The sequence below is a fragment of the Aphelocoma coerulescens genome, chromosome 1, assembly GCF_041296385.1.
Source record: "Aphelocoma coerulescens isolate FSJ_1873_10779 chromosome 1, UR_Acoe_1.0, whole genome shotgun sequence".
In the NCBI taxonomy this organism is placed as follows: domain Eukaryota; kingdom Metazoa; phylum Chordata; class Aves; order Passeriformes; family Corvidae; genus Aphelocoma; species Aphelocoma coerulescens.
The window spans coordinates 110,164,447-110,179,212 of NC_091013.1; the positions used below are offsets into that span (position 1 = coordinate 110,164,447).

A 14,766-nucleotide genomic window follows, 5' to 3' on the forward strand; every position below is an offset into this window, starting at 1 on the left:
TTATAAAATAAAAAAAAGTGGTTTTGAGAGTTCAGATTGTTAATCATTGAAATAATACAGCTCAAATTTGGGTATATTTTTATTTTGTTTGGAGGAGGGGGAGTTTGTTTGTTTTGTTTTGGTCAATAGATTTTCTACCAGTCATTATATTGTGTTTGATTGGAGCGTTTCCAAGCTGTGAATTATTTTACGGATTAAGATTGAGAGGATCATAAGCCTGTCAGTCTATTTAGGAAAAGAAAAAATGAAGGTTTTTTTGATGAAGTTCTGCAAACACAACTGGTTTGTAGTGATAAAGTCCAGTGATGTGTATAATAATGTGGAGATAAGGCAGGACTGTGTTTAGTATTAAAAGTAGGTAGCACTTTGTCTTCTAGATAACCTCCATAAGGTGAAATGGTTTTATTGCTAATCCTATGAAATTTGGTCAAAAAGTTAATGAAATGAATACGAGCTTTTTCATGAGCTGCAATATATCAGAGCTGTGGTTTTACATGCTTTTACTTGTATTGTGCATGCTTTCACTATGAGATTTTGGGGTAGGTTTACTAATACAGAATGCAGAATTACCTTTTACATGCTACCACTTTTTGCCATGGTAATCACTTTTTAAATCAGTTTTACATATTTTTCCAGAAAAAAATAAGCAATTACATAGAGTATATCTCAATTTAGTACATTTTCAGAGGGTGATTACAAAGACTTATTTAATCTAGAGAAAACTTCTTATGCACCTGCGGTTCTGTTTGCTTTCCCTAGGCATCCATAATAACAGTGTAATGCATTTCAGGGTAAACCTGTTCCTTTAACGAAGGCGTTGAGCCTACTTTCTGTAAAAACCTAAAATCCCTCTTTGAAATTAATGTGCATGCTGGATGTCTGAGGATTGGCGAATTCCATCCTAAATCATCAAAAATGTATTGCAATTGTATATGGTGAAGGTCTTAAATGTCCTGACTAGAAAGGGTATTAATTCTGAGTGGTAGCAGATAGATCTTGATTTAATGAAATGTCTTTATTTCCTGCTAACAGAAAATGATCACAGGATTGTTTAAAAAGGATGAACCATTGAAATCACCTTGTTAGACATAAATGCTTAATAACACCCACTATAATGAGATAAAAAGTGATGGTAGTGAGGTCAAGTGTGAGAAGGAGAGAGTTCAAAGACAGTGTAGACCCTTCAACATACATAATATAACCTAGTTTTTAAGGGGAGAGAGGAAGTGCATTGCTTGATGAGAAGAAAAGCCTTGTGTAAGCTTGATAAATATTAAGGGTTTGTGTGTAATGAGAAATGGAATCTGATGAATGAAATGTCATGGTAAAATCATTTTAATCAATAATGGAATGTGACATTATTCAGATCATAGTAATATGTCTTCTGCTTTTTATTATTTCCCAGTGGTATGCTTTCCTTTCATTTTTTTAAATAATTTTGGTGTTTTGGGGGGTTTTTGGTAGCTTGAGATTGGTTATGATAGTGTGGTGTACTTCTGCAGCAAAAATCTTGAATGTGTAATGTCACAATTCTATACATAAGCCTAGCAAAACAGAGGTAGCATGTGAAATAGCAGCATTTTCTAGGGATATTTATGTGTTCAAAATTAGTGTGCCTTTTTCCCTGCTCTCTGACTGATACTTTTAAATATAAAATTCTGACTGGATTACAGTAGATGTCATGTTTGTAGGGAGTGCTTGTTCAGACTCTTGGGTAATGTAATAATAACTCCAGTGTAAGTAACTGTGGATAAATTATGCACTATTGCATGCTAGTTGCCATTTACTTTGTTTCAGGGTTTATTTTAGCATAATAAAATGAGATCTTTTTTCATTATTGAGATCTTGTAGTACACCAGTAACAATGATGACTTTATAATGCCTTTTGATGGCAATGCTTTGTCAGTCTTATGCACTATTTCATCTGAAAATGCTGGAGTTCATTTTGAGCATTAAGCAGATAATCTGTCAGTTTACCTTTGTGATCTCATGGAGAAAGTAATTGAGAAATTTCACTGTAGCTCAAGATTTGTTTTTTGCAAGAGCAGCTCTAAGATCTCCTGGCTTCTACTTTTGGTCAGAAGACCATCTTAATGTGGACCTTTATGAACCTCCCAGCTGTGATTTTGGAGCATGCAGCAGACACAAATCTACATTTCACATCCCTTTTTAACTGTTTGTAAGCTTTTTAAGAGTCTCGGTGATGAGCAAAAACATACAACCAGGAAGAGCTGTGGAGTGACTGTGCCTGTAGGAAAAAAAGTTGTTCCTTAATACTGGAAACTTGCCATGCATCTTGGATGTTGATTTTAGAAAAAATAGATTGAGACAAAATCTTTTGAGGGACTTGAGTTGTTGTCATATAACAAGTCACATTTATGCTGAAATCAGACTGGGAGAAGTAATACAGAAAACTACTAAAGTAAAACAGGGAAAGACTTATCTACCTGTTACTGTGTTATTTGTTTGGTTTTGTTTTGTTTTGTTTTGTTTTTTATTTATCTTCCTATATTTGTTCAATGAATTTCTTAAATTTTGAAAAACTAAGTTAAAAAATCATTCAGCATGGTGTTTCACCAAAGCAAAACAGTTGATAAAGGACACCCTGTACAGGCTTATCTATTTTTTGTTAGTTTGATTGTTAGCAACTTATTTGGCAATGCTTCAATTGATCTTTTTCCTTTATTGTAGCATCAATATGGCCTGAATATACTCCATATATTAATACCAAGTGCTTTTTTTGGTTTGGATCAATTTGACTTAATGTCATTCCTATCATTAACATTTTGCAGAAATAATATTGACGAAAGTCATTGATCCCTCTTGCAGAAACCATTGTATCAGTTGTACCAAAGACTTGCAAATGTTTGATCCTGTGTTAGCCACAAAAAATGTTTGATATTGCCCATAGGCTTCAACACAGCCAAGCCTAAGTAATCATTGATTGAGACATGGGGGAGCAAAACCCAGAGACAGGAATGAATTTGGAAACACTGGGTTTCAGTGAGCAGTCTGACCAACTCAGGCACAGGCACCTCACTTCTACACCAACTTTGCTGTAGAGGGCACAAAAACAGTGTTATCCAGGCTGTTTTGGCAATTAAATTTTTATCTTTTTACAAATACTTCTCTCTCTCTGGGATTCTGAAAATGGCAGCACAGGAGACACTGTTTCCCTCCCTGTTTTCTGCCATTTCCAGCCTAAACGAACTGTTTCAGTGGGAGGCAGGCAGAGGTGCCTCTGTCTTCCTTTCTGGAGCTGCCCAGCCTGAGGAGTCTGGAGAAAGGCAGCATCCCTTCCCCTCGCTGCCTCCCCACATGTCACCTGGGCTGGCATTGGGACAGTTGCATTTGCATATATACATTTTCTTTAAATGTTTTCTGAATAAAAGAAAAATTATGTAAACACAAAACCCCAAAGTAAAACCCCACTTTCAGAGGCATACAATTCTGTGTAATGCCTCAGAGTGACACGATAATATTGTTAGATGGCTAACATGGGAATTGCACTGTCCATGCTGTAGCAAACTAGCACGTTCTCCATTCTTTCAGGGAATGCCCACTAAAAATTTGCCTTGTATTCTCTGAATTAGGACAAATATCTTTAGGGTATTTATAGCTGCATCTCATTAATGCTCCTGTTAAGAGAATATAGTGATTTTTTCTTTTTGTTTTAAGTTACGGATTAAACACCATGTAGCTTGGAGATTACTATCACAAAACAGATTAATAAAGAATACCTCATGCTATTTTTCAATAGGGATATTTAAAAATCAATGAGCTCTGCTGAGGGTCTCAATACTACAGAAACTCAGTTATTAATGATCCTTAAGTCAAATAGAGCCCATGTTGTCCATGATAGAGCAATACCTATAGCTCTATGCTGGTATTAATTGTCTGCTTGCTTGTAGGGAGTCAGGACAGAAAGAAATTAAATAAACTTTTCTTGTTAGGAGGCAAGTAAGATTTTTTTCATGTTCTTTTGTTTCTGTTACATGAAAAGCTATCTGTGATGTACTTTAAGGATAAAAGTCAAACTTTAAAATGTAATTTGTTAAACTTAAAATTCATTTTCATATTATGCTATATATGGTTTTACTGTTGCAGATGTGGCAGTTCTAGGCAGCACTGCAAATAAAGGAATAATTACAGACAGGCTTTTTTTACAGTTAGTCTATGTGGAAGCTAGAAAGTAGTTGAGAAGAGTGATGGTAAAGTATAAATAGGTTCTAAATAGTTTTTGTAAGCATTGAGGAGTGCTCTTTTCCTTTTTTTTTTTTTTATTTTAATTTGAAGTCAAATTTCCTAGAACAGTGCCTGCACAAACATAAATAAGTACATGTAGTAAAAAGAAGGGAAAAAAGAAGGGAAAAATGTATTACGTATGAGTCTGTGTGTTTCAACATTAGAGAGTTAGGCTTGCAATCTGGTTCAATTAGAATTTCCTACCCAATACCTAACCAAAACAAAACCTTTCTTGGAACCACGTATGAGTTTAGGTTGGCATCGTGTTCACAACACATAAGCAGCTGCTAAAGTTTCCAGAGCTATTTAATTCAGAAAGTTGCTTGCTTTGTTCAAGGTGTGTCAGCCCCTCACCTTTTCTGTTGTAATTAAGCATTTTTAGACTTGCAAAAAATCCTTTAAATGGAAAAATGCATTGCAACTGAGTTCATTTTTCTTTTTTTTTAAAGTAAATGCAAGATAAGTGAGTGTGGCATTGGGACTTCTAAAGGAAATTTGTAGCACTTTTAACACAAAATAACAAAACTACATCGAGCAATGTGTCCAGAATTCTAATGTGTGTTTAACTGATTTTAGTTTCAAGGAGTATGAAATGACACTTACTATAGAAAGGACATTGTGGTTACTATATAAAGAATCTGAAACATCTCTGCAGATTCATTATGTGACTTGCCATCTGCTATCAAAGGACTGCTGACTTCTTAGGAGATCTTACAGAGTGCAATAATTGCTAACCAAGGCTATTAGAAATAATTTTCAGATAAGAACTCTAACCATTAATCCCTGTAGGAGCTATATTACTTTTAAAACACTGGTCTGCATATAGGAACTTTTTGATGAAGTTATCAGAAACACATTTCAGGTTTTGAAGTTGAAAATTAACCTGGCCATTCATTAGTTTTTTAGTAAACCTTGAACAAAGCTGTTTTCTACATTTCAGGCATAAATCTGAGTGTAGAGGAATCTACTGTGTGTGGAATCTTGCTGTTAAGAGTGTGTGATGTAAGGAAAATTAGAGCTGAATTCTGTGACCGTAAGCTTTTTTAACTTCAAGAATATTTCAAGAGTATCCCCAATAGTTAGCATCCATTCAAAGAAGCTAGTTTGAAGTAGCCCTGGGATGAGATTCTCATTTTCCCTGCTGATGACATTTACATCTTGCAAATACCTCTCTGTAGTTGCTTCAGCCTTTAAGGAGCAGCATGGAGACAGAAAAGCTCGAAGCAATTTCCCTTTTTGAGACAGATGTTGAGATAGAGAAATGGCTTGAGAAATGAAAACGTGCTTCAATTTCTGAGGATTAACTGAAGTTGGATGATATATTTGGACAAAGTGAACATTTTTAATGAATAGCAACTTCTGTGTTCAAGCTGGGTTTTTTCTGGCTTAGTTCTTCCAAACACAAAAGTATTACATGAGGTGGGGTGATAACAGCAGCGGGTTGTACTGCTGGAAATCTTGCAGCTGGTGTCACAGGGTGTGCCAGAGCAGCTCCTCACCTGGCCACTTAATCAAATGTTCTCAGTGACAACATAATAATAAGAGAGCCCATTTCAGTTTCTTTCATTTTCCAGTATATTCATGTTGAGATTAAAATATTGAAGATGGGCCAACAAGTGTCAGTGTGTAAGGTACTAAAAGCAGTGCTAAAGCATGATGGATATCTACTAACACGTTATTGCTCTCTATTATCTGCTCTTGCCTAGATGAGTGATTTGTTCTTGGCTTCGAAATAAATAATGCAGAGCATCCAAAGAGGCCATCTCACAGTTCCTGAATCCAACTTGAAACTGTGATGAACACAGATATTACTAGCTGTTGTTGTTCTTTTTTAAGTAACAAAAAATAGGGCACTCGTAGAATTTGGTGCCTCTTTTTGATGAAACTGGAGCAGTTTGGGAAATACAGAATATTCCATCAAGTTCCTCACCATGAGTACTAAAGAAAGCAGAGCTAATTATGGTGTTTTTTTCAGATTTTTTATTATTATTATGTATTTCATACCTAAAAATAACTTCTTATCTCGAATTTTTCTATTGTTTTTAAAAATGAATGGTAAAAACCTTGCTTTGAACAGAACATAGTTTTTTTCTTATGTGACTACAAGAATTCAGTTATTTGCTCTATTCTGTATGACATTTTTTCCTCTTGCATTCATGAGCATGATATTTTCTGATTTATACACTCAGTTAATATTGGTGATATGAGAGAAAAAAGGTTTACTATTTTGTTCTCCAGCTGACAAACTGATGATAAATGCTAATGTCTGACTTCGAGACAGCTTTTTGATTAAGAAATGGAATTAGCAGATAAATTAGGCTGCTAATTCAAAGACTTGCCAGACTCCTCAGATAAAATCAAGTTGCTCAGTTTCTTTGTCTCGCCTGTCCTTTGATATTTGTTTACAGATGGGCAAGTAAATTACTATACCATAGTTTAGAGAAAGAACACAACTCCCCTCAGAGTTACTATGGTGTTCACACATGCACTTCCCTCCCCTCTCCTTCCCCCCTGCCCCCCAAAAAGCAAATTCCAGAGTGTTTTGGCCAACTATGTTTCTGCCCAGAATATTTGGTTTTCTTTTTGAAGGGGGTTTCAAGGCACAGGAGGGCAACTTAAAGAGTAGCAAACTACTTCATTCAATAATTTACAGAGAAGATTTCTGGTGTTAAGCAATTTTAAATATTTTTTCACCACTTTTGGTGAGTCTCTTTTACAAAGGCCAAGCATTAGAGTGCCATCATTTAGAATCGCAGTGATGCTCCAAATTACCCTTCAGAGGTTGGAAAGGAGATCCAGCTTAGCTAACACTATGGGTTTATAAATTTAATATAAATAAAAGCTACTCACCAGGGTTAAGCAGTCAGTGTCTGTTAGTAGTTAAAAGTGATGTTAATGTACAAAAGAATGTATTATATCTAGCACAAAGAATACCTACAACCCCAACCTGCAGAGATCTCCTGGGGTTTAGTTTTAAAATGCTCTTTCCAGGACTGAACAGCCCAACACAGGGAGAACACTTTATTTGCAGGGTGCAGCATAAGCAAAAGAATGCTATATTTCTTTGTCTTTTTCCTTTGTAATGTCACATTTAGTTCTGTTTCTTTTACATATGTAGTACAGGTATTGTCATAGTAAACTGAGAGTCTGATAAAACTGGGCTGTTTTTGTGAACAAAATCCCAAACTATTGAGAATTTAGAGAGAATTTGTGACTGAGAGGAGAACATGGTCCAGGAGCATCCTTTATTTCCACATAACTCTCTAAAAATGCTGTTGGACACTAGTCATGATTAATAGGAGTGATAAGGGGATGTAATGTCATGCAACTCTGAGAATCTTAGAGCCATCTTTAGAAAATGTTGCTTCTGATCAAATTTTTGGAAAGTGAATGCCCTTAAAACCTTTCAGTCATTTTCCACGAGCCATATGTGATCCTTTTGTGTGTCACTCTGAAAAATGAATTTAAAGCTGGATCCACTAAGCTTGTGTGAGCATGCACACATGTGGAGCTCTTGAAATGAAACATCACATTCTGAACAGGACCGACACATTCTGAAATAATTTGGAGCTTGGAAGAAAGTCAGAAACTGGCAATAGTTTTACAGGAAGTAAATAAAGGATGTAGAAATCATAATATAAAAAATCACCAGCAATTTCTGTTTGGGTAGTTCTTGAATTAAAATGCATAGAAGACAGTATGGGTAAAGATGCTTTCTTAGGCTTTCTTAAAGTGATACTGATGTGTGGCCATCACCTTCCTACTGCCTTACCTGTGTTATTTATTGTATTACCTATGAATGAATGTCTGGTTCATTGTCAATATGGATTTAGACCTGACTTCTGTTTTCAGGAGAAACTTGAAAGCTGATTATCTTCCTTTAATCTCAGAAAACCTTCTTAATGGTGTAATGAGATATAAATCCTGCCTTTTCAATGGGCAGATGTACACAAAATCAGTCCCTGAGGAGCATTTGGTTTTGGTTTAATTGGGTTTTTTTTTAGTAAGATTACAAGTAGATATGCAAAATAAATTACTTTTGCTACCTAATGTCTTGTCACTATTTCTCCCATTTAGTGGAACTCTCAAATACAGAATAATTCTTTTTTACAAATAATATTACATTATATTACAAATAATATTGCAAATAAAATAATTCTATTTTACAAATTTCTGTGATTAACTTCACATTTTCTAAAAAAAGTAGGAAGTAGTCAGGACCATAGAATCAGTTCTTTGTGCTCTTCAAGAAATTTGGTGGATTTAATTTGCATGTTTGCAATCTGTTTCTTGACAAACTTTATGGAAGTGTTTCTTATGTGAAAAATTGACTAAAATAAAACTATCCTGCTCAGTACAGCTCCCAAGACTCAGTATGAGTTCTGCTTTAAATGGATGGAATGCTGGATTCCCATGGATTCCTTTGTCATGGGGAAGACTGAGACCCCATTAAAGGAAGAGTGGTGGGTGGCTGTGCCCCCAGCAAACCACACCGCTTAGGTAGAGTCCTTATCCCAAAATTATGTCCATAACAGGGATAATGTTTCCTGTGTTCAGAGGAAATAGATTGTGCCATCTGTCTGTTGGCTGATTTCCTTGCTTACAATACAACCTTCAACATAGCAATGAAAACTCTTGTTTTTGTTATAGCAGAACTTATAAATGGAGTATTTTGCACCATAGCAAACTGAGAATCTGTTCCTCATAAAACTCAGAAAAATATAAGTGACATTACTGAACTGTTTTGTGGAATCATAGATTTATTATTCATGTCAGAGTGAGCAATTTGATAATGCTGACAACTTCCTGCAATGCAGAGGCTATATAATTTCACAGAGGAATTTTTTTCGTCAGCCAATAACTTCCTGTGTAGTCCAAGTATATCCACAAGAAGATAACGACCCTGGGGATTTCAGTTGCTGTCATGCCTCTAGGAAATTGTTTATTGTGATTTTAACTGTTTCAGAAACTGAGCTTATCTAATTTTCCAGCTTGAAGCTACTGGATCTCTGCTAACTCTGTATTTCATATTGAAAACCTCTGTACTGTCAGAAAGGCTGTGTCCTCGCTATCCACCAGTGATAATGGGGATAGAATGAGTCAGGATTTAGGGATTGAAACTGTTCCCCTGGTGTGCTGCTTGGGAGGTTAGAAAGGACTGCTTAATAAGGAGGAGTGGTTTGATAAACCTACATACCTTTGGGATGCATTTAAGTCTTTTTCCAGGGAATGGGTCATATGTGTGTTTTTACTGGTATGCATATAAAAATTTTCAAAGGCTTGCTGAAGGAATGCTCATTGTAAGTGGTTGCATATGGAAAGGATGAGCTGGTGTAAAACAGTTAGTAAGTGTGTGTTAATGACTCAAAATTAATTCCCATTTTCTAATATGTGGGCAATGCAGAAATAGCCTGCCTGAAAATTAGAACAAAATTTGTCTGGTTCTCTATTGTAACCATTTCATGCTGCATGCACCAGAGAACAGTCATGGTGCAAGAATTGATGAGGTTTCTACCTTCTCTGAAGGTAAACCAGGAATTTCCACCAGATTAGGTCTCATTCAAAGTGAAACAGAGAACTTGTGCTGCAGCCCTTATTCTAACAACATCCATCTGTAAAGTTGTTTCTCTGTTATAACTATGTCTTGGCGGAGAAGTTTGCGAAAATCACACACTCAAAATAAGTAATAAGGTTATCAAAAGATGGGAGGAGAGGCTGCTTGGAAGGAAACACTTAAAGGAGCTAATCCAATTCCAATGCATCTGTTAAAAGGCTGTTAATTTTAGGACAACACTTATAGGAAAGCAAAGAAAATAATTTCAGCAAGTGGTATAAGATTTTTTTAAACAATTTTGATGAAAATTTATTATATTTCCTTAGGAAATTACTTCCTTAAAATTAGCACTCCGGGCCTTTACTTCTGATATAAATATCCCAAAATAAGAAAAACTAGAATGAATGTAATGTGCAGGCAATAATCATTTCAGCAAGGGACAAAAATGCATGCATCCATGTGCTGTTTTGGTAACTGCCCTGCTCTATTCCTGTGTTCTTGGCAGTCTGTGATGGCCAATCAACCATTTTTTTGGCCGTGGACAAAGTGGATCTTGCAAGGATGGCTGCAGGCAGCCACTCCTCCACTTCTCTCACGAGTTGGTTTTCAGCACTGAACTGTTCATATTTACTCCAGGTTTGGCTTTCTTCCCAGACTGGAGCAGTGAGCTCTTTAAAGGAAAGCCCTGCTGCAGCATTCACAGGAGTACATATCCTCAGCAGCCTGAATGTAGGCATAAGCATATGTTTTTGGAAGATTTCATGGGTTACATGGAAGCAAGTGCTTTTCCTCATTTTTACAGACGATGAACCAGTGTATACCTACCTTGGCAGGGTAATATGTTTAGACATTTGCCTTGCCCAGGCTTTCACAGAAGTCTGGATCCTTCCATGTAGGTCTGCCCCAATACACGGAAGTTTAGTCCTGCTCCCAAGAGAACACAAATAATTTATATCACAGCCAGGAACAGATCCAAGGTCTCTTAATTTCTATTCTGTATTATTAATGTCTTGCAGATATCTGTCATGTCAAACTTTCCAGGAAGCCCAGGAGTTGAGTTTGGTTTTTAATAGCAGCTATTACTCTGATTTCTTAGAATTAGCTTTAATCATTTTAGAAGAGCTGTACAGCAATCTGAAATGTCATCCTAATGCAATATTTTGATATAGCTCTCTCATGGCATATATGTTAACTCTTAGTTGCAGGCACAAGGAAGAACAGCCCAAAAAAAAAAAAAAAAAAAAAAAAAAAAAAGTGGGGAGGTTGCGAGAACAATAAAGAATGTTTCTCTTTCTCACAGTACTAATTTCAGCTTTGTTACTTGAATGTTTTCAGTTAATTTCTTTCCTGTTCTGATTTCTAGGAATGAATGATGAGAAGTCTTAGTGCACTTTTTAACACTGTATTTGGCTCCTGAGAACAAAGTAAAGTGTCTTTCCTAGTCTTCCTCAAGCATTTAATGTCTCTTCGAATCATGGTTTAGTAATGGGGAATTATTAATATAACCTAAAAGGTCTGAAGGCTAAAAGCACACGAATCTTTTTACCATGTTTCCTCTACCCTGACTCCAAACACTTGAATGTGCCTTTGAGCTTATTTCTAATTTGAAATACTAACTAAAAAAAAATTATAATTTTGAACGAACTCCCTATCCAAGGTGGCAATCACATTTACAAAATGGTATATACAATATATGCTATAACAAAATAGTGAGGCAAAAAGAAAAAAATAAAAAATAAGGTACAGTCACTCTTCCATGGAGCAATACTTGTAGCTTAATAAGCACCTAGAATTTGTACTGAAATGCATTTGGTCTCTGAATACACTGTGAACTAAAACTCACCTATCTGCAAGCTTGATATGTACATTCACATAATTTATATCATATTGCAAGAACTTTTATCAGAGTGACAAATGTGTAAGCATACACAAGTATGTGAGAGCAAAATGCATTGCAAAATTAATTTCCTTTGTGTGGTAGGTATGCAGTTGGGCCAATAAAGCTACTTTTTTGAGTCATCTAGCTTATTTCTCTAGTGAAGACTGGAAAGACACCTTTTATCTGCCATGAAAACTGATTAATTTCTACTTTTGGCTCTCTTTGCACCACAGGCTTCTGCTGAAAATTAGTTCTCACTTGTAATGTTTTCAGCCCCAACTGTGTTCGCCCTTGAAATCAGCCTAGTGTATACAAGTATTTTGGATTGAAATACATACATTTTTTCTTACAATTTAATGAAAGATTTCAGCCCTCTTAGTTTATTGATAGATCATCATGCAGGCTTCACAGCTCTGCTCATTGATAAGAACACCTAGTGATAAATTTTATTAACCTCCCACTTTGAATTCTTATTGAATAATTAAAATAGTTAGATTGCAAAAGGTTATAAAATGTGTGTTTTAAACTGTTCTCTTAGTTCCTGCTGATGCTGCTTTCACTGTTGCTTTTGGTGATTATTGATGTGTGGCCCCTCGTCCAAGTCTGCTTGGACAAACCCCTTCTTGAGGCCTGAACACTCAGCCTTCTGCAAGTAGTTTTATCCTAGCTATTAGTTTTGTTTAAAGTCTTTTGAGGATTATAGCTACCCAGGATTGAGGAGTTCAGAAAAACCTAGAAACTGTTCACTACTCAATCATCATTGCTTCACATGAATCATTTCTCAGTTCAGACCAATTTTCTCTCCCATGTGTGGGCATAAAGGCAATAGCAGTGTCAGACTTGGCCATTCATAGAAATGAAACTGAGCTGGATAAGACATTCTAGTTAATGGTCTTGGCTCATCTGGAATGTTTCATAGTTTGTGTGATTTCTCAGATTTGAATTAGTGGTTAGGCTGTATTGCCAAGAATATTTGCCATTTCATTCCCTGTTCCTGTGGAAAATGAGAACTGAATACACTCAGGCAGCTTTGGGGGGCTGAAAGGGCTGGAATCGGAAGGCCCTTCTCTTTACCTGGACAGGCATTGAATCCGGGCTTCAGTCTGTTCAGACCTTTTGCTGTCAGTTAGAGAAATAGGAAAATTTACCTCCTTAGACTGTAGGTGGGTAGGAATTCAATGTTGAAATATTAAACTGTCATTATGATTTGGAGCAACTGTTCTCCAACAGGAGAAACATGTATCACACCAAAAAGAGAAAGAGACAGTTGTTTATTACCTGCTGTTTTCTTACTAGATGGATAAAAATACTTACTTATTAACCATGTATATTATTTGGCATCATTTATGTAAAATTCTAATCTCAATTGCATTATGCATAAGAGATGTTTGGCCTAATCTCAACAGGTTGTTCTTAAAATGGATTCTTTGAAAATTATTTCCTCTGACGTGGTATTTCTTTGCAAGGTGAGGGAAGCACACTTGAAATGAATAACTGCTAAAATATCCTGGAATGTGTGATAATAAGCTGGTGGGGAACACAGGAAGGTACCTCGTGTCACTTAGAAAACAATGACATGAATATTAGGTGCTGCATAATAACATACAGGGAACTTGGCAGTGTGGTGTGTTCTCAAACTTTTCTTTGAAATAATCTTTTTTTCATATTTGAACAGGGTTTTTTTTAAGACTTGGATATAAAAATCTGTAGTCACTAAGGTTTCATATGGAGTCTGAGGGCCACAAATTCAGATAAATGGATATATTGGGTAGAATATCTTGACAGTACTTTTGTTAAAACATCCTTGATATCTCTTCTGTGTGCCTTAGTTTAATTTTCATTTGAAACTAGCCAACATATTTTAAACTAATCTCACTTCCAGTTTGTTTTCAAAAAGAAAACCAGTCTTCCAAAAATAACATGACTAAAGGCGTCTGGGCAAAAAGGGTCTATCTCATCTACATATCTATAGATGCATACACAAGAGGGCTGAGTATGTAAAGGGGAAAATCATACTTTATCATCTCAGCTTAAAATATTTCTCTTAGGCTCTGGTTTGGTTTGCTAACATTTAATCTCATTTTTACTTTTAGTTTAAAGCCCATGAAATCGGGGACTAAGAATGAACATGGTAAGACACTTCACTGCAGTAGCAAGACCAGACAGCACTGTAATATTTTATGATAACCCAGGAAGGGAATTCACTGGTAACTCAGGACCATACATAATAAAATACAAACACAGAAAATGACTCTAACTCCTTTGCTTTACAGGGTAGAGATTACAAGTAGAAAAGAAAAGGCAGGCTGGACTGATTGTCAGAAAAGCATTCTTTCCAAATGACCTTGTGACCCATCAATTTAATTTTGTTTTGTTTAAATGATATGTATTGAGATTCCAGCCATGAAATTGATTGCATAATGGCACTCCCCCTGAGCTCAGAGGAGTCCTATTGAAGCAGGGATGCTGGAATATGCCCAGGCTTTTGTGGGTTTGGAACCATAAATACCAGTGGAGCTTGCAGCCAAGGAATTTCTGCATCTTGTTCCTACATCTTGGGTTATTTATTGTTATTTTATTTCTGGGGATTGCAGCTTAGGACACATGTATCTCAGTCAGAGAGGATCCTGAAGGCAGAATGGGCCAGCTCTAGTGAGCCTTTATTGATTTAGTGCTTATTGGGGAGGCAATATAGTGTCTGCTGTCATCAGGTGGTGAGATAGGAAGGCTGTGTGCTTCTAAGTAATGGGGTGGAACAAACTCGAGCTGTTTCTAGGTCTCCTTTCATCTTCTCATGTGTTATAATGCAGTCCCCAAGTACAGGGAGGGTAAGTACATGGATTAGATTGACTGGGTCCACAGTCATTAGAGAAGTGCATATTCCCTTGGCCATTAGCAGATGGAAGAACAATGGATAAACCGTGTGAGGTATTTAGTGTTGTTCATCTTAAAAATCCTCTTAGCCAGACCTTAATTTGATCATCTTTGAGGATCAAAAGGGTGATCACTTCATGTGAGTGCTACATTTCCCCATTTGCTAAGAAAGTAGAAAGATTGAAGGTAAGAGGTACTGCTGGAGCTGGAAAAG

General features: G+C 36.2%; 1 long non-coding RNA gene across 1 annotated transcript in view; it reads left to right on the plus strand.

The window, feature by feature from the left end:
* The window catches only part of LOC138119893 (uncharacterized), a 52,260-nt gene that overhangs the window by 982 nt on the left and 36,512 nt on the right, over positions 1 to 14,766 (plus strand). The window lies entirely within an intron of this gene.